A 24,819-nucleotide genomic window follows, 5' to 3' on the forward strand; every position below is an offset into this window, starting at 1 on the left:
GGGGTATGGGAAGGGGATTTGTTTTTGTAAAATTTAAAAAATTTTCAATAATAAAAAAATAATAATAACAACAACAACAATAATAATAATAGTAATAATTGAAGAGTACAAGACATAGATCAGGTCACAATTACCCTGAACCAGACCGGAATTGTAAATAATTCCAGTTAAGAATGGCAGCACAGTTCAAACAGAGCAGGATCCTGCCGCCACCACCAGCTCCCCTGCTCATAAAAGACAGAGATCATCCAAGCAAAAGGTGGCTAGGAAAATCAAGGCCAAGGCAATATCGGCCAAAAGGCCTTCCAAAGCAGTGGATGGGGGGCTAAGTGACGTCACCAGGCTCTAGAGAGACATTTCTCCCGAGCCGAAAGGAGGCAAACCTCCACTGAAAATGAATTAGAGCCACCCAATTACAGGGAGGAGGAAATTTTTGGCACAAGGAAGGCCAGCCAGGAACCTCTGGAAACAGAGGTTGATATGGAACAGGGGAATGGCTCTCCCCTAAGCGAGGGGCCTGGAGATCTGGGTTCAGAAGCAGGCACCAATCGCTCAGATAATCATGGAGCAATGTCTTCAGAATACCTTCAATCCCTGATAGCACAGGCCATGGCCTCCTCAAGACAACATTGTTCCAGAATAAGGTCTGTGGTCTCTAGGGGCAGCTCCTGATTTTCTCAAGAGGAGGCCTCTTGTACCAAGACTCTATTTCCTCCTCTAAGTCCTCCAGAGGCAGGAGGTCTCCTGTGGAGGACCATGAGCTGATGGATCAGAGACTGTCCGATGAAGAGGATGTATCTCCAGATTCTCCTCCATTTGTAGGCCTGTTTAATCCGTCCTTATTCAAGACACTGCTGCATAAGGCCAGCGGCACTGCAAATATCGAGAGGCCCCCGATTCCCCAGATTCCACCAATCCCTCAACTAGTAAGGTCACAAACAATGAAGTGTTTTCACAGCCCACCTAAACCCAACACTTTGTTCCCTGCCCACCTCTCTTCTTTGATTCTGTTCAGAACAACATGGGGGCACCGGGTTCCTTCCTCCCAATGGGTGGGGACAGACAAGAAAATCTTCAACATAGATCCGGCACTATCAGAGATAAAAGATGTGCCAACAATAGATGATCCCATTACAATCTTCTTTTTTCCACCCCCGATAGCCGGGGATGCAGCAGAGACTCTGAAATCAGAAGACAAGAAGATGGACTTCACCTTCCGCAGGGCACACCAGGCTTTGGTGTGGGCAATCAAGGCAGGCATCACTACTTCCTTTTTTGCCAGGACATCTCTTCTTTGGCTGCGCCAACTCCAGTCGAGTATTCCCCCAGTGAAGAAGAGGAGAGCTCCCTCCTATTCTACAGACCGGCCTTCCGACTGATGCAGGCATAGATCAGGGGACCTTTTCCCGTCCCTATCAGCCCAGATCGGACCATCAAGGTGAGAGAAACAACAACAGGAACAGGTTCAGACAACAGGCCCAAGCAAGGCAGCCCTTTCAAGGAGCCGGGGGGCATCCCTACCGCAGATCCAAGTGATGGCCCAGGGGGCTCCCCCATTGGTGGCTGGCTAGCCCTTTTTGCTCACAAATTGCAAGCCACCACCACAGACCTCTGGGTCCTAAACACCATCAGATTCAGCCTATCCCTAGAATTCCTCTCAATACCCCCGAACTGGTTCATTCCTTGCCCATCTCCAAAAGATCTGATCAAGAAGAACCTCACCAAAGAGGCCATCCAACACCTCCTGAACTTTCAGGCTATAGAACTGGTAGAAAGAGATCAGTTGGGACAAGGATTGTATTCCATCCTATTCATAGTCCCAAAGAATTTGGGGGGGGGGGTGGAGAGCAATACTAGACCTAAAGAGTCTGAACAGACACCTGGAGTACAAAAAAATTCAAAATGCAAACCCTTCACTCGATATTAGCAAGCATCAGGAAAGGGAACCTTCTGACGTCCATAGATCTGACGGAGGCCTACCTTCACATTCCCATACTTCTGGACCACCAGAGGTTCCTCAAGTTCTACCACATGGGTCAACACTTCCAATACAGGGCCCTACTTTTGGATTTTATTCAGCTCCCAGGATGTTCACAAAGGTATTGGCAATAATCGCCGCACACTTGAGAACAATTCCAGTGTGCATACAATGCTATCTGGACAACATTCTCACCCAATCCTCATTGGTCCAGACAGCACAGTCAGACTTGGCACCGACTCTGAAAACCCTTCAAGACCACGGGTTCGCAGTAAACTTTCAGAAGAGTCAGACCGTTCCCTCAAACCGTCTTTTTCACCTGGGAGCGGTCATAGACACACAAAAGTGCACGGTCCATCTCTCTCAGGACCGTCAACGCAGCATTCAAACCCTAGTCAGGTTCATCTGAAGGAAATGGTCCTCAACGCTGGCTACACTCTCACAACTGCTAGGAAAGATGGTGTCATGCCTTGCAATCATACCTTGGGCAAGGCTACACTCTAGAGAGCTCCAGTGGTTCCTACTTCCATTTCAAAGAGTGGGGATAGGCTCCTCAAACCAAAGAGTGAAGGTGCCACCAAAGGTCCTGAGGTCATTCCAGTGGTGGTCCTCCCCAGAGATGGGGAAGGGGCACTTGTTCAGGGAAGCCAACCGAGTCACCCTTACAACGGATGCCAGCGTATTCAGATGGGGAGCGCACCTGCAATTACAGCTAGCACAGGGTCAATGGTCAAAGAAAGACCTAAAGCACAACATAAACTGGCTAGAACTCAGAGCCATACACCTGGCCCTCTGTCACTTCCACAGTGCAGTGGCGCATCGACATGTGCTCATACTCACAGACAACATGACGGCCAAAGCGCATATCAACCGATAAGGAGGCACGCGATCCAGGGCCCTCTTCAACAAAGCATAAGTGCTGGGAACCTAGGCAGAAAACAACTTAGCCTCCATCAAGGCCGAGCACATCTCAGAAGAAGCCAATCGCCAGGCAGACTTCCTGAGCAGGACAACGATAGACCACTTAGAGTGGAGCCTGCACCCTGCTCTCTTCAGAGAGGCAGCAGAGAGATTCGGCCATCCAGTGTTGGATCTGTTAGTCAGTCCAAAGAATACTCTGCTTCTGAGGTTCTTCTCATTTTCCGACACCAGGAACAGAGAAAGCAGATGCACTTCGAGGCCACTGGCTGAAAGGACTGCTGTATGCATTCCCACCTCTTCCTTTGGTACAAGCAACCATCAGGAAGATATTGCAGGACCAAGCGGAGGTAATACTCATTGCACCGCACTGGCCAAGATGTGGTTTGCCGATCTCGTAAACCTATCTACATCTCCACCATGGAGGATTCTACATGACCAAATTTCCCTCAACCAGGGATCCCTTCTACATCCAGATCCACAGTGGCTCCAATTGACCAGCTGGCACTTCAGCGGAGTCTCCTACAGAGAGACAACTTCTCACAAAGAGTCATTAAGACTCTCCAGGCCTCTAGAAGGCCTACAACTAACAGGATCTATGATTCCACTTGGAAAAATTATTGTGGTTGGTGCAACAGGCAACAACTAGACCCATGCAACATCTCTATCCCAGATATCTTAGACTACCCAGTGGAAGGTCTGGATAGGGGGTTAGCACCCAACACAATTCATAGACAGATGGTTGCCCTATCAACCATTCTTACCTATGGCAACTCTAAAACTTTAGCCAGACACTCAATGGTGTGATCCTTTGTAAAGGGTGCATCTAACAGTAGGCCACCTGTGGTACACAGATACCTTTCCTGGGATCTACCTAAGGTCATACAGGCCATAACCTTACCTCCATTTGAGCCTGCCAGGACCTGTGACCTACAGTACCTGACCCTTAAGGTTGCCTTCTTAGTCGCTGTTACCTCAGCAAGACGCATCTCAGAACTAGCAGCCCTGTCAGTGAGGGAGGACCTTTGTACCTTCCACACGGATAGGGTGGTGTTACATTTGGACCCCTCCTTCATTCCAAAGATCAATTCCCTATTCCACAGAGCACAGGAGGTAGTGCTACCAAACATTAGCCCCGAACTGTCCCATGAACTGGAGCGCAAGTGGCACACCTTAGATGTTCACAGAGTTTTAAAACAGTACATCAAGCAAACGGCACCCTTCCGTAGATCGGAAGCACTGTTTGTCTCCTTCCATTCTCACACAAAAGGTTGGAGGGTCACTGCATCCACAATCGGTAGATGGATTAAAAGGTGTATAGCGGAGGCATATAGGGGAGTTTTTGATGGTCCCCAGACGAATCACTGCACATTCCACACGCAGTGCTGCAACCTCAGCAGCATGGGCAACTCAGGCTTTGATTGAAGAAATATGTAGAGCGGCAATGTGGATGTCGCCTTCCCCTTTTATAAGACACTACGAATTAGACAGATTCGCATCTGCGGAGGCCTCCTTTGACAGGAGAGTGCTCCAGTGCATAGTATCAGAGAGTGGGACACAGGCCCAGATGGCATCCCACTCACAAGGACAATGAGGCTTTGGTATCTCCCATTGGTGAATTCTCCATTCGTCATGCTGGAGAAGGGGCACTGATCTTACCTGAATGCCTTTTCTCAGCATGATGATGGAGAATCCACTCCCACCCTTGAGGCCAGTCAGGTCCTGTGAGGGGAGAGGATAGAGTCAACACAAGAAAACATAGCCAACTAGCTTTCGCCTCGTCAAGACTGGGGCAGGGATGTCCCAGGAGGAAAGGCGGAGCAAAATTGGACGACTAGTCTGCAGGCAGAAGATGAAGTTAACCCATTGGTGGATTCTCCATTGTCACGCTGAGAAAAGGCGTTCAGGTAAGACCAACGCCCCTTCTCTGTGCCACTCAAAGTACTATTGTTATTTTTAAAAATCCTCCCTGCCTCCTGATATCCAGCCCTCTGCCCAAAAGCTGAACTAGACAAAAGTATTGTACTCTTCTAGATCGCCAGGATGACATGGTGTCAATACACATAGTTAGCTCAAAATTAGCAGAAAAGAAAACTCAATCCTTGATTGTACAATATTTGTTAAAATTGTGACTTTCCACATGAAAAAGAGCCAGGAAATTTGTGGTATATAAAAATGTTCAGAATGTTCCAGTGTGGAATGTTAATTGAGAAAGATATTCCTCCTATATACAAAGCTGAAGTGCTAACTAAACTGGACAACTCCTGTCATGCAAGATTAGGAAATGGCTGATGCCTTTGCAGTGTGGTTTACCTGGCAGTGAATAGACATAATTAGGACATTATTTCAGCTACAGTGAACAATTCACAAAATAGTTACCTCTGATATCGATCTAGATATTTTTCTCTTTTTTACAAAGAGACTATAAAATTTGGGGTATAGATTATAAGACAGAACTTTTAAATACAAAGCTGTTATTTTGATAATTCATTTTTGTTATAAAAGTACGAGAAAGTTGCTACAATCCTAGTTTTGCTTATGCAATGATAATTTAGAAGGTTTTTTTAATGATTTAAATACAGATTGATAATTCCCTTAATGCTGCTTGTTTGTTCTTTCCAATCCAAGAAGCAGGGCTCTTATATTCTTCACTTTACTGATTTAAAATTTCATTAACTACACAAAAAGAACCCACCTTTACCCTCAGAGTAACTTATTTGCAAGAACGTACAAAGAAGGAAAAAATTATAAACCCAATTTTGAATTACATTTTAACTAATATTTAAGGGTTTTCTGGCTGATTACAAAATTTTTAAATGAAATAAGCAAACCCAAAAGCAGAAACAGAATAGATTAAGAAAAGCACTGGAAAAAATAAACAAAAAAAAACACATTATAAAACAGCAACAAATTATAAGTCTGATATTCTTGGGTGAAAAATCATAGGGCTGGTGTCAACTCTACAATGAGCATGGCTGCAGTCATTTTTTCTTCTCATTCTAGGTTGCCACATAGAACAGAGGGAGGAGGATTGCCCAGGTGCTTCGTTAGTCAAAATAATCTTCTGCCCCATAGGAACCAAGGTCATCTGGTGCTCCCAAGGCTAGGGACTGGGCGTTGCATTAAAAGCCCATCAAATAAGTATATTGGGGAATGTAGCTGCTTGCATACTTTTGTGGGTGGGACCTTTAACTTTGTAACTGGGCAATTATTACTTGTGTATTCAGACTTGGTTTCACTTTTGACCATACCGATACTTTGTAACTAATAAATATGTTCTTTGAGGAACTTCAAACCTCGGAGTTCTGCTTTATTCGACTCTGTCAGAACCATGACATTAAACCAAGTCTCTTAAAACTTAAATTTTCTTTCAGAGTGCTGGGCCCCAACCAACTAGCCATCCTTTGGGAGAGCAATAAAGACTTGGTGAACATTTGAGGATGGAGGGAAAGAGTGGAGCCATTGTCGGCCACAACAGAACTCCGGATGTCAGAGTGCAAGCAGTGGCTCCAGCCACCGAGGAGGCATCACTGGCAGGGAGTCAGCCAAAGTCCCGGTTGATCCAACCTGGGAAGCTGGTACCACAGGGAAGAACTATGATCCTAGTGGACCTCTATCAAGCCAAAGCTGGCCCTCAGCACAGGAGCACTCTTGTTGCCACTGAAGAGGAACTCCTGTTGCTGCCATTCCAGGGGTTTTCATCAGCAGTATGCCAGAAGGGAAAGGGATCGATTGGAGGGGACAACTCCAGAAAATGAAGTTCCAGACTGCAGTCCACAGCCCCTTGCTCAAGCAGTGAAGAAGTTTGGCAGATTGGAGGTAAAAGAAATGGTTCCCGTCGCCCAGGATGTGTGTGCCTTGAGGGGGAATGCTAAGGGCTACCCATCTCTTTTCCCCTACACTGAAGTCCCAGCCTGACTGCAGTAGCCCATGCTACCTCACCTATTCCCCAGCCACCTGTGATGTCAAGCCCTGTGTTAGGATACAGGGCCTCGGGCTGCCAGTCCAGAAACCCGGCCAAGGGAAGTCAGGAGGGTGGTTCTGCCACATCCCCAGGACCAACTACCAGCTCAGCAGCAAGTGCAGGTAGTCCCGCCATGATTTGAGCCACCTCCTCATCTTTGATGGGAACCCCGAGAAGCTATCCTTCTTCCTGAACCAAGTGTGGTTCATCTAGATTGATACACTTATGCCTACCTGTCAGAACCTATATATTATTAAGGAGCACTCTCTCTCATTCTATTTCCTCTATTGCTCTGAGTTCTGTCATACTCCTGGAGGGGAGGGGGGAACTGCTGCGGGTTGTCTTTGTTTTCTCTATCATTAGAATGTATCTCTTTCACTGTCTCTGCATACTTGCTCTTTGAACTGTTTCTCCCTTGATGTCACCTTGGGGGAGAAAGAAAATGAGCCTCAGGCCATCTGGCTTATCTCCCATTTTGGAAGGGAAGGTGCAAAGCCACAACAGCATTACAAGCCTGGGAAAGACCGGTGTTATCAGCAACTTTCCCACAACAGACTTAACACCTGAGGATTGGCCCATTTGAACTGACCGGATGAACAATTGGGGTGGGGTTTACTTGGGACTTATTTAACCTATTGATTTGAGCAGGAAACCCTCAGATCCTGTCTATTATGCCTGCTGTCAGCTTCTTCTAATAAAAGTTCCTTTTGGAAGAAATTGCTTCTACGAGTTCTGCTTTCTTAGGATGAGGTACTGAAGTGGGCCCTGAAATTATCTAGATGATGCTCAGATGGTGAATGCCATGGCAGCCAATTTGGAGAGAGAAGCACCCAATTGGGTGACAAGCCTCCATGATGAAGGGGTTCCTGAATTACAGAATGCTAACCTATTCATGGAGCAAATGAGAGATTGTTTTGAAGATGAATCCCAGGCATTGTTGGCCAAGAAAGAGATCCATCATCTGAAGCAAAAAGGCCACCCAGTTAAGGAATACATTTGTGAATTCAGGCGAGTTGCTGGTCAGCTAGGGTAGTAGCTGGAATGATCGTTGATCAACTACTTCAAGCAGGGGCTAGACCGCGACCTACTCCAAGCCTGCATCATTCAGGGCTTTCCTAACCAAGTGCATGAGTGGTACAGCATGGCGATGCTGGACATCGAATTGGATCACCCCAGAAAGCCAGGCACAGCTGAACCCAAGCCACTGCATGCCAAGGAGAAGCACCTTTTGGGCCGATGTTCCCAAGCCACCACGACAACCAGCATTCCCCAAGCACTAGTCAGAGCTCTAATCAAATGCTACTGATGCAGCCAAATGGGTCACCATGCTGTGGAATGCCCAGCACCCAGAACCCAGGCCAGAAGCACACCAGCTGACACAAAAAGCTAAGCCACAAAAAGCCCCCAGAGGAGGGAGAGAGAAGACCTAGCGGTTGGACACCCCTCTCCTGCTAAGCCCAAGGCAAAAGCCTAGCCAGAGCCATTACAGATGTCAGTGTCCTATGATAGTGATAAGAAAGGCAAGGAGGATCCAATGGTAAGTCAACCCATCCCACCTTTTCCCATCCCCTCCAAGATAATACTACCCAAAACTGGGGCCCAAATGGACTTAAATTTGTTAATAGACTCCAGTTGCACCAGGTGTCTAATTAATCTACCCACAGTGCTCAAGCTGGGGATTTGGGCAAGACTGTTGCCCCTAGCCATGAAATTTGAACAAGCTGATAGGTCCCTTATTGGCAGTACACCTGCCACGCACCTGACAGAACCAGTGCGATTGGAAATGTGCCAGCACTGGAAAATCATTCATTTTGTGGTGGACCCAAAAATGACTGAGGCTGTGATTTTGGGTCTGGCTTGGCTCAATAAATGGCACCCAACCATCTGATGGGAGAATAGAATGAGGAACTTAAAATTGGGGGTAGATCCCTTCCCTCCTGCCACCACCAGTGATACAAAGGACTATACAGGAAAAACACCTTGAAACACTAAAGGTGTTGTAGAGAAGCTGCTAGAAATCCAGCTTGTCTCAACTGATTTAGCAGAGGCATTTAGTGAGAAAGAATGTGATGTCCTCCCCCCCTCACCGGCCTACAAACTATGCCATCAAAATCTTACCGAGGCTCCCGAAGCCAAAAATGTATGCAATGATGCCCAGAGAAATGAAGAAGAGAGGACATTGATAAGAACCTGGCCCGAGATTTCATCCAACCAGCAAAATCTTGTGTAGCAGCCCCTGTACTGTTCTATGAAAAGATGGGTCACTAAGATTATGCATAGATTTTAAAAGAAGGAACACTATCAGTCTAGAGAACATGTACCCCCTCCCCTCAATGAAGGACAGACATGTTAGCCGATCTGGCAAAGGGGAAAGTTTTTACAAAGTTGGATTTAAGGGAGGCTTATTACCAAGTCCGGATTAAGGAAGGGGATGAATGAAAAACTGCTTTCAATTGTCCCTGGGAAGCTTCCAATTTAAAGTGATGCCTTTTGGACTACAAGGAGCCTGTGCTGTATTCCAGTAGCTGAGAATTTTTAGGCTAAGTTAATTGGAATTAATTAGATTTAATTTGATTGAACATTTAAAATATCCAAATTCTTCTAAATCACAGGATTTTGGAATTTAGACTCCTTAAGGGAATATCACCCTCGTTAGAAAGGAAGTAAACCCCTTAAAATCCCTCCCTAACCCAATCCCTCACCCTCTGCTTACCCACATCGGCAGGCCAGGTTAAAAAAAAAAAAAGAAAAAAATAAGAGAAAGAGGCAAACCGATCGGCCGGGCAGAGACTTTCAATAATCTTAAGAGCTTTAACAACAGCAGCCGTTAGCTCCGCGGGGGTAGCAGAGGGTTAAAGGGATGCACACGTGGAGGGAGGTAGTTCCGGGAGACACTTGCAGGCCGCGCGAACCAGCTGGGAAAGCGAGTCGCGTTTGTTTAGCTTACCAAGCACTCCCCTGGACATTTAAAAGAGCCGCCATTACCGGGGCAGCTCAGTGCACGCGCGGCCTTTGTTTCCACACGCACGTGGCATAGGCAACAGGGGAAGCTACTGCGCATGCGCGGCAGCCATTTTAACACATGCGCAGTAGTTTCCTGCCTGCGGCGGCCATATTTTGAACACAAAGAGCCATAAATCGTGTGCGGCTAGCAATTGTGCATGTGTGGCCGGGATTTGAATTTTAAGGAAGGAGACAAGGGATCAAAATTCCTGAAATACCTCTTTCTTTGGTCCAGCCCAGAGATAAAGGACCTCTTCAGCACTAGAGTAATAGAGCCCCTTACTGTTATATATATAGATACCTTGCAAGGGGTTTATCATACAGGAAGCAGACTAGACACTAATAGCTTCTTATTCCAGGACTTGGTGCCTTCACACCCAGAATAAATTAAGGGCTTTCATAACTAATTGAATTAATTTGTCTCTGGCTCCATCCAGACTTCGGGGCCCCCATTAGTGGCCCGTACGTTTTCTGGATTTAGTGGCGGGTTCCAGGCATCCCCAGTCGTGTGCCTTTCCTTATCCATGCACAGTGACTAATTCAGACCATTCACAGAGTCTGTTCCTGGGTTCCAGGCGCCCCCTGTAGTGCGTCTGTCCTTACTCAGAGTAGAAGCTCTCCTACTACCAGGGTTCCCTATCGTGACCCTGCGCTAGTGGAGAATGGAGGAAGCCATCATCTCCTCTACTGGAGCCTTGCCTTCAACTTCTGGAGCACCCGCTTCAGAGGGTTCTGAAGCCTCTGCAGCCTCCAGAATCAAGGCTGCAAAGAAATCATCCAGAAAGGCAGACAAACAGGCAATCAGAAGGCACCAAGCCCTGGAAAAAGAATTCAACAGGGCCCAGAAAAGGGCCAGAATTGAAAATAGTCAGAGTGGGGGAATAGTTCCCAAACTACTACTGGGGCTCTCTTCATCCCCACTGGGTGTTTGGTCTACTGGGGATTCATTTCAATCTCCAGCAGGAGGCGGGATAGGGGAATTCTCATCGCTTTCCCGATCCCCCTCACCACGTAGGACACAAGAGCCTCTGGTGACCACGCTAACTACAGCACCGGCAGGGACGCAGGTAATGCTACCCCTCCTGCTCTGACGGGGGACCTACTAGCTACCTTAATAGCGCAGGCAGTAGACTGCGCGTTTGAGTCCAGGGCTCAGGCCTCCAAGCCCAAGCTACAAAGGCATAGATCGAGACATTGGGAGGAAACAGAGGACCAACAGGACCCCTCTTCCCTCTCAGACTTGTCGATCTCCGAGGATTCTTACTTGACCAACCAAGTACGTCACAGGAGATCCAAATGTCTGAGGAGGAGGACAACTCACCTCAGGTGCCTTCTTTTGACGGCCTTTTTAACCCCTCTCTTTTTGTCACCATTCTGTGCAAGACTGAGGCCACAGCCCATCTTGATCATGGGACAGCAGTGGAACCTATCACAGTTGACACGGTGGCTGATCCAACGTTCGCCGAAAAGGTAACTACTCAACACGGCATACCATGTCCGACCCTGTTCCTAAACACAATAAGGAAACAGTGGTCAGCACCAGCCTCCCTACCTCTTCCCAGCAACACGGAGAAGAGGCTATTTAATGTAGCCAGGGAGCTGGAGGGAACCTTGGAGGTACCAGCGGTGGACGAACCCATAGGACCCCTGATATCGGACACAGCCATATCAGGAGATTTTGCAGAGGCTCTTAAAGCCGAGGACTGAAAGGGTGAGTCCAACTATAGAAGAACACACCAAGCAATAGCATGGGCTACCAGGGCAGCTACCTCCGCCTCCTTTTTCACCAGAGCCACACTTTGTTGGCTCCGGGAATTACAAGGCCGAGTTCCTGTGGAGGACATCCGTACCCACCAGGAACTCAGCAAGATGGTAGCAGCCATGGAATATGCGTCGGACGCGACACTCTTAGCGACCAAATTTTCAGCCAAGGCAATAGCGTCAAACATCACGAGCAGACGCCTTCTCTGGCTAAAAAATTGGCAGGCCGATGCCAAATCCAAGTGGAAATTGGCTTCGGCTCCATACCAAGGGGCCAAGCTGTTTGGAGAGGCGCTAACGCCCTACCTAACAGAGAACAAGAACAAGCGCAAGATCCTCAAACACATGCTTAAGAAACAGGACAGGAGACCCCGTTTCTTCAGAAGGAAACAATCCTTTTGCGCAGAAACCAGGTTCAATTATTTCCAAAATTTCCAACCTTTCCAACCTAGGCAGGATAGACAGGAAAGACAGACGGATAGGCAGAACACAAGACATAGGCAGACGCAAGGAAGACAGCCCTTTCGGGGGAACAACCGCCCCTTCCGCCGTACCAGATGACTCCTTCCCAGACCTTCCCATAGGGGGCAGGCTAGCAAGGTTTGCCCTCCAGTGGGAAGAAACCACCATGGACGTATGGGTCAGAGACACCATACGTCACAGTCTCTCCCTAGAATTCCTCTCCAATCCCCCGAACCGCTTCCGCCCCTGCCCCTATCCCGCGAACCCAACAAAGAGAAGACTCATGAACGAAGCTGTTCAACACCTTCTAAACATACGGGCCATAGAACCAGTGCCTATGGACCAGAGAGGCCAGGGATTTTATTCTATCCTCTTCGTGGTTCCGAAACCCTCAGGGGGTTGGAGAGCCATTCTGGATCTAAAAAGGCTAAATTTCTATCTAACATACCTGCAAATTCAAAATGCAGACACTATGCTCCATCCTAGGAAGCATAAGAAAAGGGGATTTTCTGACATCTATCGACCTCACGGAGGCATACTTGCACATCCCCATCTCTCTGGCTCACCGCCGGTTTCTACGGTTCGCCTACAGGGGGCATCACTTCCAATACAGAGCGCTCCCATTCGGCCTTTCATCAGCGCCCAGGATGTTCACCAAGATACTGGCGGTTCTGGCAGCACACCTAAGGACCATTCTGGTCAGAGTCCAGTGTTACCTGGACGATATTCTAATCCAATCAACGTCTGCCCGCCATGCTCAGATGGATCTAAAATTAGTAGTAAGGCTGCTACAGGATCACGGTTTCTCGGTGAATTTCCTCAAGAGCCATTTAACTCCAACAACGAGGATACTACATCTTGGAGCCGTCATAGACACAATGGAGTGCAAGGTGTATCTGTCCCAGGAACGCCTCAGCAACATAAGGAAAACAGTAAGACAGGTAAACTGCTGGTCTGCCTTTCACAACTGTTAGGGAAGATGATCTCGACCATAGCAATCGTCCCATGGGCAAGACTGCACTCAAGGGAGCTACAGTGGTTCATGTTTCCGTTTCAGAGACAGAAGCTCAGTGCCTCACGAAGAAGGGTAAGCCTACCGCTGGGGGTATGGCACTCTCTTAGGTGGTGGCTATCTCTGGCCTTTCTCAGAGGCTCACTCTTCAGGGAACCAGACAGAATAGTAGTCACAACCAATGCAAGCCTGTTCGGCTGGGGAGCTCACCTGGGGACCAAGTGGTCAACAGCGGACCTCCGGCACAACATAAACTGTCTCGAACTCTGAGCCATCCACCTAGCGTTACGACATTTCCAAGACAGCCTAACACGCGGTCACGTATTACTCCTAACGGACGTGACAGCCAAGGCCCACATAAACCGTCGGGGGCACGCACTCCTGCTCCCTATCGTCCGAGGCTCTCCTACTGGGAGCCTGGGCGGAACAAAATCTGGCCTCAATAAAGGCCGACCACATATCGGGAGAAACAAACATCCAGGCAGATCTGTTGAGCAGAACAACAGTAGATCACTCGGAGTGGCAACTACACCCAAGGATCTTCAGGGAGATCTGCCACCGCTTTGGTCCTCCCCAGGTAGACCTATTTGCTTCTCATTCCAATGCCCAACTGATCCGCTTCTTCTCACGATTCCCATCCAAGGGAGCAGAACAGACGGATGCATTACGGAGCCCGTGGCCAAGGGGGCTCCTATATGCATTCCCACCCTTACCTCTCCTTCCGGTGGTAGTGCGCAAGATTCTGTGGGAACGGGCCGAGGTAATTCTTGTGGCCCCATATTGGCCAAGGAGGCCTTGGTTCGCAAACCTGAGGAGTCTCTCTCGCACAGACCCATGGCGGATCCCTCCGGAGAGGATCTCACTCAGGCAGGGGACGATCTCCCATCCAGAGCCACAATGGCTACAACTAGCCGTCTGGCACTTGAGCGGTCAATTTTAACTAGGGGATCTTGCTCACAGGGCGTAATTAGGGTTATACACGCCTCAAGACGCCCTTCCACGAACTGTATCTACAAGGCCATGTGGAAAAGTTTCCAATCATGGTGCTCTAAACAGGGATTGCCACTCAAAAAGATTACAGTCCCCAGGATCCTAGAGTTCCTACTAGGTGGTCTAGAGAGGGTCCTAGCAGCAAACACGCTGCGTAGACAGATTGTCGCCCTCTCAACAATACTTTCAGCCAGCCCTGGGGAACCTTTGGGTAAGCATCCCTTAATTCGATCCTTCCTCAAAGGGGCTGTGAACATTAGACCACCAACGTTGCACAGATACCCATCGTGGGAATTACCACGAGTACTGCAGGCTCTTACCAGAGCACCATTCGAACCACTCAAAACATGTGACATCCGCTATCTGACCCACAAGGTAGCATTCTTAGTAGCTATCACGTCAGCTCGACGCATATCCGAGTTAGCTTCCCTCTCAACGAGGAAGGACCTGTGTCACATTCACAAGGACAGGGTGGTCTTGTGATTAGATCCTTCCTTCATCCCAAAGGTCAACTCCCTTTTTCATAGATCACAGGAAATAGTCCTACCAGACTTTTGCCCAAACCCAACTCATGCCCTAGAGCGACAATGGCACACATTGGACGTACGCAGGGCACTAAGGTATTACATTTTGCGTACAGTGGAATTCCATCACTCAGAAGCACTTTTCATATCCTTCCACCCCTCCTCTAAGGGCCAGAAGGTCTCATCATCTACCATTGGCAGGTGGATTAGGGCATGCATCACTGGGGCATACCAGGCGGAGGACTTGCCAGCCCCCAGGCATGTCACGGCTCACTCCACAAGGGCCATGCAGGCTTCTATTGAAGAGGTTTGCAGGGCGGCCACTTGGGCTTCGCCCTCTCCATTTATTCGCCACTACAAAATCGACAAATACTCTTCTGCAGAGGCCTCCTTCGGTAGGAGGGTTCTCCAGCAGGTGCTAGACCAAAGTTACACCCAGGACCAGTCTATTCCCCAACCCGAGGGACAATAGGCTTTGGTATGTCCCATTGGTGGATTATCCATCTCCAGTGCTGGAGAAGGGGCGTTGACTTACCTGAACGCTTTTTCTCAGCACGAAGATGGATAATCCACACCCACTCTTCCAAACAAAGATAATAAGGAATATTTAGTTTGAGCCAAAACGTCTTACTGTCAGTCAATGGCTTCACTCATGTCAAGACTGGGATCTCGTGGTCCAGGACAGGCGTGGCAATTTTGGCTGACTGATCTGATTGGGCAGGAATACAGTCTCAACCCATTGGTGGATTATCCATCTCCGTGCTGAGAAAAGGCGTTCAGGTAAGTCAACGCCCCCTTTAAATGGGATGAGTTTAGTGCTACTGTGCATCGTATTGTTTTAGGCTACCTCCGCGAAAGGCAGAAGGTCAGCCAAATTAGACTGCTGGTAATTAATATAGCATTTGAGGTACTGTTCCATCATTGTGTTAGCTTTTTCAGCTGCTCCATTTGTACTTGATTGAAAAGCTGACAAAAGCCCCTGAGTCAACCCAATCAGTTTAACAAACTCCCCCCAGAACTTTGCAGTAAACTGAAACCACTTGTCAGAAACAATTTGCTTCGGGGTTCCATGGAGCTAATATATGTGTTTCAAAAACATCTTGTCCTAAGTTTATTTAGTAGAAACATAAGAAAGACCACAAGCTTTATAATAAGCTTTTCAAGAACTTTTAACTGGATTGAACACATCTTTTCTTCCACTAATTACAGCCACTGCCCCATTTATTTTAGTTTCCTTAGTCAAAAATAATATCTGAATGCTGAAGTTGATTTTAAACTATTCCAATATTATCACTCCATCTTTTAGTTCTAAAGTTATCTAAATCTGTCAATTCCTTCCTTTAGATCTGCTTCCTCCAGTTTTCCTTCTATTTTCTGAGTTGCTAGTTCCTTCTTTGTAATCATGTTCTGGGTTTGTAAATTTAGATTAAAAAATTGTTCTTTTATCTCCTTTGTGTTATTTCTAGTCTCATCGCAAGCTAAAGCAATAGTATCTTGTATTGATTTCAACATGGAGAGAATTTCTTTCTGATCTTCATTCGTATTTTCTTGGTGATATATCAAACTGAAGACTTTGGGGACAGGTGTTAGAGATGGTTTTTTACCATTTAAAGCTGAGTATGGGATATCTATTTCATTTTTTGTAGGTGGTCTTTATAATAAAAATTGTTCATCAATCAAAGCTTTGTAATCTAAAATATTCCATCATCTCAAGCAATAATGTGTGTTTCTCCTTCATGGAATTAGTTCCACCACACAGCTCTGAAAATCAGTTAATATTTATATTTGTAGTTCAAGCAGGCCAGTTTCAAGGTAGTTCATTGTCTCCGCCACACCAATAAGCAGCCCAATTTTTTTTCCTTTTTCCCAGCTGCAGTCTTCAAAAGTGATAGTTCCCAAGGTCAGTAAGAGTCTTATCTAAATCTGGGCTTCAAGCCAAGTTTCCTTTAGGCGTAACAAGTTGTAGTGCCATAATTCACCACTAGATGTCATTAGTACAATTTTCCAGCTTTTTGAATCCAAACTTATATTAAAGTTTTTCAAATCTTTTTTTTTAAAAAAGTCTCAAAAGCACTTTTAGTTCCCAAATTTCAAAGATATATATTTATATTAATTCCAAATTAATCTTGTAATTTTCTGTTTTTCCAAAGTAATTAGTTCGCCACTTTTTTTTTCTTGAAGGAATGGGGTGGAAATTCCCCCTTCCCTCTCTCATTGGGGAGGGTACTTTGGGCAGTTTTTTTCAGGAGGAAGTCTTAGAGCCATAAAGAGAGGATAGAGTATCACCCAGTTTCATCCACGTTGCTGTTAGGGTGCTTGTTAGTGCTTATTATCTTCCGTTGTCAGCAGCTTCTGACTGGATACACAAATATAGGCAGTCTTTCCCCTATCTGTTTGGAGGGCCTCCTCAGATCAAACGGAAGGGCCGCTGCCCTCCCACGATCAACAAGGGTTCCCTCCTTGCTTGTCACCTCTACAGGGTGATTTTTGACCCTTTCCAGGGTCTCCAGCAGGGCGAAATCGAACACGAAAGACAGAGCCTTGTCTTTTTACCCCCATCTCCCTGCAACATCAAAACCGGAAGCCAAGAGCATATGAAGTATTAATACTGCTTTATAAAGCCTTAGTAAGACCATGCCTAGAATACTGCATCCAGTTTTGGTCCCCATATTATTAAAAAAAAATTGTAGAAATCTGTAAAGAGTGCAGAAAAAAGTAACATAGATAATTAGCCAGCTGGAGGCTAAAATATATGAAGAATGGTTGAAGGAATTGGGTTTGTCTGGTCTAGTGAAAAGAAAAACTAGGGGTGACGTGATAGTAATGTTCTAAAATTTGAGGGGCTGCCACAAAGAAAAGGGGATCAATTTATTTTCTGAAGCACTGGAAGGCAAGACAAGAAACAATGAATAGAAACTATCATGTTTCCCCAAAAGTAAGACCCAACCAAAAAATAAGTTCTGGCAGGATTTTTAAACATGTGCCTAATTAAACCCTACTCCAAAAATAAGCCCCAGCATTGTGATTGTCTAGGAGGGTAGACATGGCCAGCTCGACATTGCTTACATCAAGGGCACCTGGGGGAGCCTGGACAGGGCTGGAGGGCATCCAGATGTCTCCGGCAGAGGGGGGTGGGACCAAGGTGGGTGCCAGGGCCTGATCCACCAGAGGAGTGTTGTTGATTCTCTAGGGCCATGTGGGGCAGCTCCGGGGCTGGGCTCGGCAAGGTGGGATTCTCAGCTGCCTCTTAGGGATGGGGGTTTCCCACCCTTCCAGTTCGCTGGGGCCATTGTGGGTCAGGCGGCAGGCAGCAGACTCACTGGAGGAACAAGTTGGATGGCAGGGCCAAGCACACAGGGACTACGGTGTGGCACCATTCCCTCCCCACCACCTGCCTGTGTCAACAGCAGAGATGGGAGGCAGAAGTGGGATGCAGAGGTGGGGGGCAGGCACAGGAACATGGTACAAACAAGGTAGAAGATACTGTTACCAAACCAAAGCCATTTAGTCCGAGGTGACCAGTGAATGTGGTTTCAGCTTTTATACTGTCCCTTGACTAGAATATTAGCGGGTCTAATTCAGGGATCACTCCCCTTTTCCTTCAGCATGGCCCAAGCTCTCTATGCTTCTTTCCACTTCTGCCTCAAAGCCTCAGCAATTCAGTTCTCTCCCTGCCTTCCCAGCATGCAATCCTAACCCCACACCCTTCCTTCAACTACCACCTCATTTGTCTATTTCCACCTGGGAGGGGCAGACTTTCTTTCTCATCACTTGTTCTTCTCCTGGACTGTTTTCTATGAATATGGCTTTGAGGTAACAGCTGGGTAAGTTTCAATTGCCATGCATGGCATCTTGACACTGCAGGTTCACTGCACTGCAAAAGTTTTGCTGATTTACTTTTGCAGCAGCAGAGCACGCCCCATTCTGAAAGGAGAAAGGAGCACTGCCCATTGGTTTTTGGCTTATTGGAGGGGTCCACCCAGTTTGGTGATTGGCTTATGATTGGTGTATGCTGTGTGCTGAGGTTCTGTCCAATTTAGTGAAGTGAGGCTTAGCCATGGCCCCTGCATTCTTGACCTCTGCCGTCCAACTTGGTCCTCCAGTGAGCTTGCTGCCCACTGTTCTGCCTCCTCCCCATGCCTCTGCCTCCGCCTGCCACTTGGAGGGCAAAAAAATAAGACATCCCCCCCCCCAAAATAAGCCCTAATGGCTCTTTTGAGCCAAAAATAAATATAAGACTCGGGTTTATTTTCAGGGAAACATAATAATCAAGGAGAGAACTAAGTTAGAACTAAACAGAAATTTCCTAACAGAGAGAACCAGTGGACTGGCTTACCTTCAGAAATTGTAGGTGCTCCATCACTGAAGGCTTTTAAGAAGGGACTAGACAGCCACTTGTTTGGAATTGTACAGGGTCTCGTGCTTGAGCAGGGGGTTGGATTAGAACAGCATTCCCCAACCTTTCTGGGTTAGTGGCCCGGTATGGGAGGAGAGGGGATGATTTTGTGCAAGGAGCAGGCATGCATGCTCATGCACAATTTAATTTATGTGACTGGCTGATGCACGTACCACTCGGGCAAGAGGGGTTTAAAACACCAGAACCCACTGTTCATGCAAGCGGGGCTACAAGTACCAGCGCTGCTGCTTGCGCAAATGGGGCTATAAGTGCCTGCACCCACTGCTTGAACAAGTGGAGTTACATGCACAAGCATACCCACCCGTCACTGATATGGCTTGGTTCTAGATGAGCCAAGGCCCGGTAGTGGGCCATGGCCCAGGGATTGGGGACCCCTGGATTAGAAGACCTCCAAGGTCCCTTCCAACTCTGTTATTCTATTATTCTGTATAAGTTCTGCTCCAGGGGAAAGGGGGATTTTACCTACGCTGGGTTTTGTGCAAAAACTGTAGAACTGGCTTTGCTACTTCTAGTCTATGTGGAATTATCAGTAAAGTTATACTTTTGGTAAAATAATATCCAAGACATTTCTTTTGCTGCATTTATCAACGAGACACATGATACTCCATGACATAGTAGTCATGAAGGGACTGAAGCTAAAAGCAAGCTCTTTTGAAATTGAATAATAATTGTTTCTTTCTAATCAAACATTTATATCTGTCAAATTTCAAAATTATGTAACCTTGGAAAGTTTCCATTATCATTAAGACAAACTAAATGATTAGAATTATTGCTGTTGGAGACTCAGTTCAAGGCAAGAGGACACATTATTAAAATAGCTACGTATATATAGCTAGTGTAATAGAAAAAGCCACCAATATGTTGAGCTGAGAAAAAAAATGCAGAAAAAGCAAATCCATCAATTCTGTGTAGTTAGGAGAAGGATTATGCCTCAATTCCCATGTTCAATCCCTGACATTTCCTGTTCAAGATCTCATGCTGCAAGACTGTAAACCGCTATGCTCAAATTACAGGGGCGCAGCTGCTAGCAGAAAAAGAAGCATTTGACCACAAATTTGATTTCAGGTTAGGCAGTTTATTTGGTCCATTAACTAAAGATCTTTCAGAATAAAACTACAGGGCACAGTTCTAAACACATCATACTGTCTCATATTAATTTATAAAACTAAAAGTGAATAGTAAGTTGTAGAAGCCCACTGCTAACATTTTATAATATATTAACCTTATACCATTCCAAGAAAAATGTATTATTCCAAGCTCTACTGGACTTTATTATCAATGAATTACAACCAAAAAAAATCTATAAACAAACTAGAAGAGAAATATAATTGCTATGGATTATATAACTGATAAAACTCCAATGCCAAAAATGTTCCTTCCAAATAAGAGAAATCCAAGAACATTCATGCGGATGTCTAAAAGTAAGAGTTTCCCCCTGAAACATTTTAAGACATTTTAAGATTTTGAAATAGCATGTGAATAAATGGTCCATAGCCCATCAGGAACTGGGTCCATAGCCCATCAGGAACCAGGCTGTGCAAGTGAGCCAAGCCCCATTCAAGCATGTGTAGGATCCAAGCAACATGCAAAACCACACACATCCAGTCCATGGGAAAACTGCCCTCCTGGCACCCAAAAAGTTGGGGACCATTTCATTACATATTACACAATAGGCTAAGTCACAAAAGTTACTTTTTCTTTCAGCAGAGAATATAGGTTCAGAAATGCTGGAATATGTTGTAGATAAAACCTACTTTACAAATTCCTTCCTTTTATTATATAGAAGGAAAAAATCTAACTTCAAAAGGTTCATCTGCATTTTAGTGCAATCTAGTCAAATAAAATCTAAATAAATGTTTGCAATATTTCACTGAGGAGTGCACTGAAGTCCTCCAACAGAAGACATATTACAAACAACTGCTGGCATGCAAGAAAAAGAAAGCCATGAAAAACAACTGGACACAATTCATTCAAGCAATCAAATACAAAGACTCAGCCTCAATCTGGAATAGCACATCGCATCAAGCTCCCAAAGCAACAGTCCATCCATGGTGGGTTGTCATATCCCCCAGGGACCTGGGAGGCATACTTTTATGAATTCTACTTAGAAACCTCTGTTGGAAGTGGATGCCTTAGACAAACTATAGAAAATCTGCCAGTCTGGACATCAGTGACAGTGACAGAGATCAATAATCTTGTTGCTAAAGATAAGAAGAGCTAATCTTGAGACCATTAAAAGCAACTAGGACTTCTGGGTTTCCACTCTGGCCTCACTGTTTACTTGCATTGGCACGTATGGCCAGTCCCCTGCTAATTATAGACTTATCAGCTTCCTCAACACAATCATCAAATTCTATGCAAGATACCATTACACAATGGAAATTCCAGGACTGGCTGAAGAAAAGAAACTGTAAGGACCCACTTCAATCTCACATCTTAAGAAAGCAGAACCCTTGGAGACCGTTTCCTCCAATAGGAACTTTTATTAAAAATAGTTGATATCAGGCATATTAGACAGGATCTGAGGGATTGCTTTACAGAATTATACTTTAAAGTATCCCCAAGCAAACCCCACTCCACAGCTCATCCAGACGGTTCAGACCGGCCAATCCCCAGGTGTTGTGCCCATCATGGGAAAGGGGAGATAACATCGGTCTGGCTCCGGTCATAGCATGATGTTTAAGCAGCCCTTCGCACGTCCTCTTGAGACCAGAGAAATAAGCTAGGCTCCGGAGGCTGTATTTCTTTTTTCCCCCTTTTCCTAGCTGATAGGTTAGGGCAGGGGTAGGCAACCTTGGCTCTTTTATGACTCATGGACTTCAACTCCCAGAATTCCTGAGCCAGCATGGCTGGCTCAGAAATTCTGGAAGTTGAAGTCCACGAGTCATAAAAGAGCCAAGGTTGCCTACCCCTGGGCTAGAGAGAAGAAAGTTCAGAGATAGATGCAGTGTAGGAAGCAAATTGTTACATTGTAGTAGGCAGCGGACACAGATGCCATAAACAAAGCAAAAGATTATATTATAGCGAATAGAGGAAGCAAAAGCAATAATCTCGCAGGCATATCCTCCCTCCCCCTTGGGAGTATGGCAGAACCCAGGGAAAAATGAGATTTGTTTTTAGATCAGAGGAGATAGATAGAAATGAAATAGAAATGGGTTCTGACAGAAACACTTTCAGAGGAACAAGACAGTTTTAAGGAAGGCCAATCCAGCATTGATTAGAGTTTAGCATTCTCACATCTCATTGAAAAATGACTCAAAGACTCAAAGCAGCTTTTGATTCCATATCCCAAGCTAAATTAGGGGGGAAAACTGAAGGCCACCTTGATTGACCAAGGTTTACTTTAGCTAATACATACGGTTTGGGCCAGATTAAACTATGAATGACCTACTGAATATTGGTCCAAATTACCCTCTTTTTGTGCCCTTGGTCTTGCTCCATTAACTATGAGGGATGATTTTCAATCCATGTGGAAAAAGGCAGTAACAGTAAAATCTCATCCATTGGTTGCCTTCCGAGTCTTCTTCATAGCATGGCTATGATCAGGCCAAAGGACTCATTAAAACAGAGTATAACAGACACAGAAAACCAATTGGATGCAGTTGGTTCCAAATCTTTACTGCCAATGAATCCAACAGATACTCTGCCTCCCCTGTGATATACTGAATTATACACAAAGTATTTAATCACCATAGGGTCTTTACTCTGGCACAATGTCATGCCCTCCCATGACACTTCAAGGATACTTCAAGGATAGGAAAATTCTCTGCCTGAAGAGACACAAAGAAACCACAAACACATGGTTCTCCAGTGCCTGTATTACAGAGATATTCGCACTGTTCATCTTAACATTATTACATAAATACCAGGACACATAGGACAATCTTACATCTCCCTGTTGCTTTCCGATATTAATTCTGCTGTTAATATATAATGTTCCTAGTTTCTGTGCAGCAAGGATTAAAAACTGTCAGATGATCTGTGCCATAAACTAGTCTTAATAAGCATCTAGTTCAGTGGTTCCCAACCTTTTTAATGCCGCGACCAACTGGTCGTAAGTCGAGGACTACTCAACCGGTCATAAGTCGAGGACTACTCAACTGGTGCAGCACCATTTGCAGAATAGGACTTTTGGCGGGCTCAGCAGGGCAGAGGCAGCCTAGACAATTCCTATTGGCTTTTAAAAGCCAATAGAATTAGACTCTATTCAAGAGAGTCTATTCTATTAGTTTTCAAAATCCAATAGAATAAAAGGGAGTAGCAAAGCTAAGGAAAAGGCGACCCCCGTGAAATGGTCGTTTTACCCCAAATGGGGTCCCGACCCACAGGTTGAGAACCACTGATCTAGTTTGTCATACCAGAATGATCTGAATTGTAATAGATTTAGTATGCCATATACTTTTATGCTCTTCTACACCTATCTAATGCATCTATCCCTTCTTTTAGATTCCTTTTAAACTTCTCATTGTGGTGGATAGGTGGGTGTGGATGGGTATGGGTATGTATATGCATGTATTTGTATGTGTGCGTATATGCACAAACACACACACTATACTTTTTAACTTCATAATTTTTAAAATTTTTATGCTTTTAACAGTATCTTTGAACAATAAATCCAGTGGTTAATTTTTAAAAGTGTCTGCTCTATAGATAGACTTTGTTTAAAAGATAATACGGAAGAGAAACAAGTTTTACCTGACAGGATTGAGTCTGATTTGAACATGGATTTTAATATGACCTGCTGCAAGAATGAATGAAAAAAGATTTTATTTTAAATCTGTAACCCCAACTATCATGGCTCAATTTGCAAACCCAGTTCACAGCCAGACAAGAAGCAATGGGGGGAAGGTATAGGTTGGAATTCAAGGGAGGGGGTAATAGAATGCAAGAGCACAGACTTTGCAGAGAGACATACCAACATTTCAAGGTCACCGGCTGGGAAAGTTCACCAGAGTTTGTTCCCTAAATAAACTGAACAAAATTGATTGGATGGAGTAAAGTGACAATGGGAGGGCCAAGGAAAGGGGAAAATGTTTAATTATGCTATTCGTATGCAAAAACATTAGAATTGGCTTCACTACTTCCATATCCATGACAGCTCACTAAATTATACTCTTGGAAACAAAAAATGCATAGGAGTCTTTATTTGCTGTATGCATTGAATGAGATGGTTGACATTAAGCTAATTCTCACAGTAATAACCTGCCAGGAGGTTTGAGTAATTATCAGAACCCATTTCTTTGGTGGAGGGCCTTTTTCTTTTCCTTTCCTTTCTATAGGTTCTGCCAAACTCCTGGGGGGAGGGGGGAGGCTTTTGGGGGATTGTATGTGTAGTGGCCTTTCACTCAACTGCTACAATGTATCCTCTCCACTTCCTCTATCTGCTTGCTCTTTGAACTATTCTCCCCTTGAGGCCAAACTGGGGTGAGAAAGGAATGTGCCTCCGACCATCTGGTTTATCTCTCGCTGCGGAAGGGAAGGTGCAAAGACCTAACAACATTTTCACAACCTTGGGAACAGAGTCTTATCAGCCTCTTTCCCACAGCGAACTTAACACCTGGGGATTGGCCCGTTTGAACTGACTGAATGACCTATTGGGGTGGGGTTTGCTTTTTGCTCTTTTAACCTATTGATTTGAGTAGGAAACCCTCCGATCCTGCCTTCTATGCTTGCTGTCAATTTCTCCTAATAAAAGTTCCTTTTGGGATGAATCTGTTCCAAGAGTTCTGCTTTCTTGGGAAGAGGTTTTGAAGCGAGTCCTTACAGTAATTATGTCATCTACACAGAAAG

At 45.6% G+C, this 24,819-nt stretch overlaps 1 protein-coding gene across 2 annotated transcripts in view; it reads right to left on the reverse strand.

Annotated features, from left to right (window-relative positions):
- The window catches only part of GRB10 (growth factor receptor bound protein 10), a 359,795-nt gene extending 348,479 nt beyond the window's left edge, over positions 1 to 11,316 (reverse strand). Inside the window, exon 1 of one of the 2 annotated variants that reach the window (XM_039336399.1) lies at positions 11,185 to 11,316. The gene's annotated coding sequence lies outside the window, so the exon portion shown is untranslated. Of the gene's footprint in view, positions 1 to 4,555; positions 4,581 to 11,184 lie in introns of those variants that run through there. The other variant, XM_039336398.1, reaches the window with a different exon arrangement.
- Between the last annotated feature and the right edge of the window lie 13,503 nt (positions 11,317 to 24,819).

The sequence above is a fragment of the Crotalus tigris genome, unplaced genomic scaffold, assembly GCF_016545835.1.
Source record: "Crotalus tigris isolate CLP2741 ecotype Arizona unplaced genomic scaffold, ASM1654583v1 scf7180000017666.379230911805:20528666, whole genome shotgun sequence".
Lineage (NCBI taxonomy): Eukaryota > Metazoa > Chordata > Lepidosauria > Squamata > Viperidae > Crotalus > Crotalus tigris.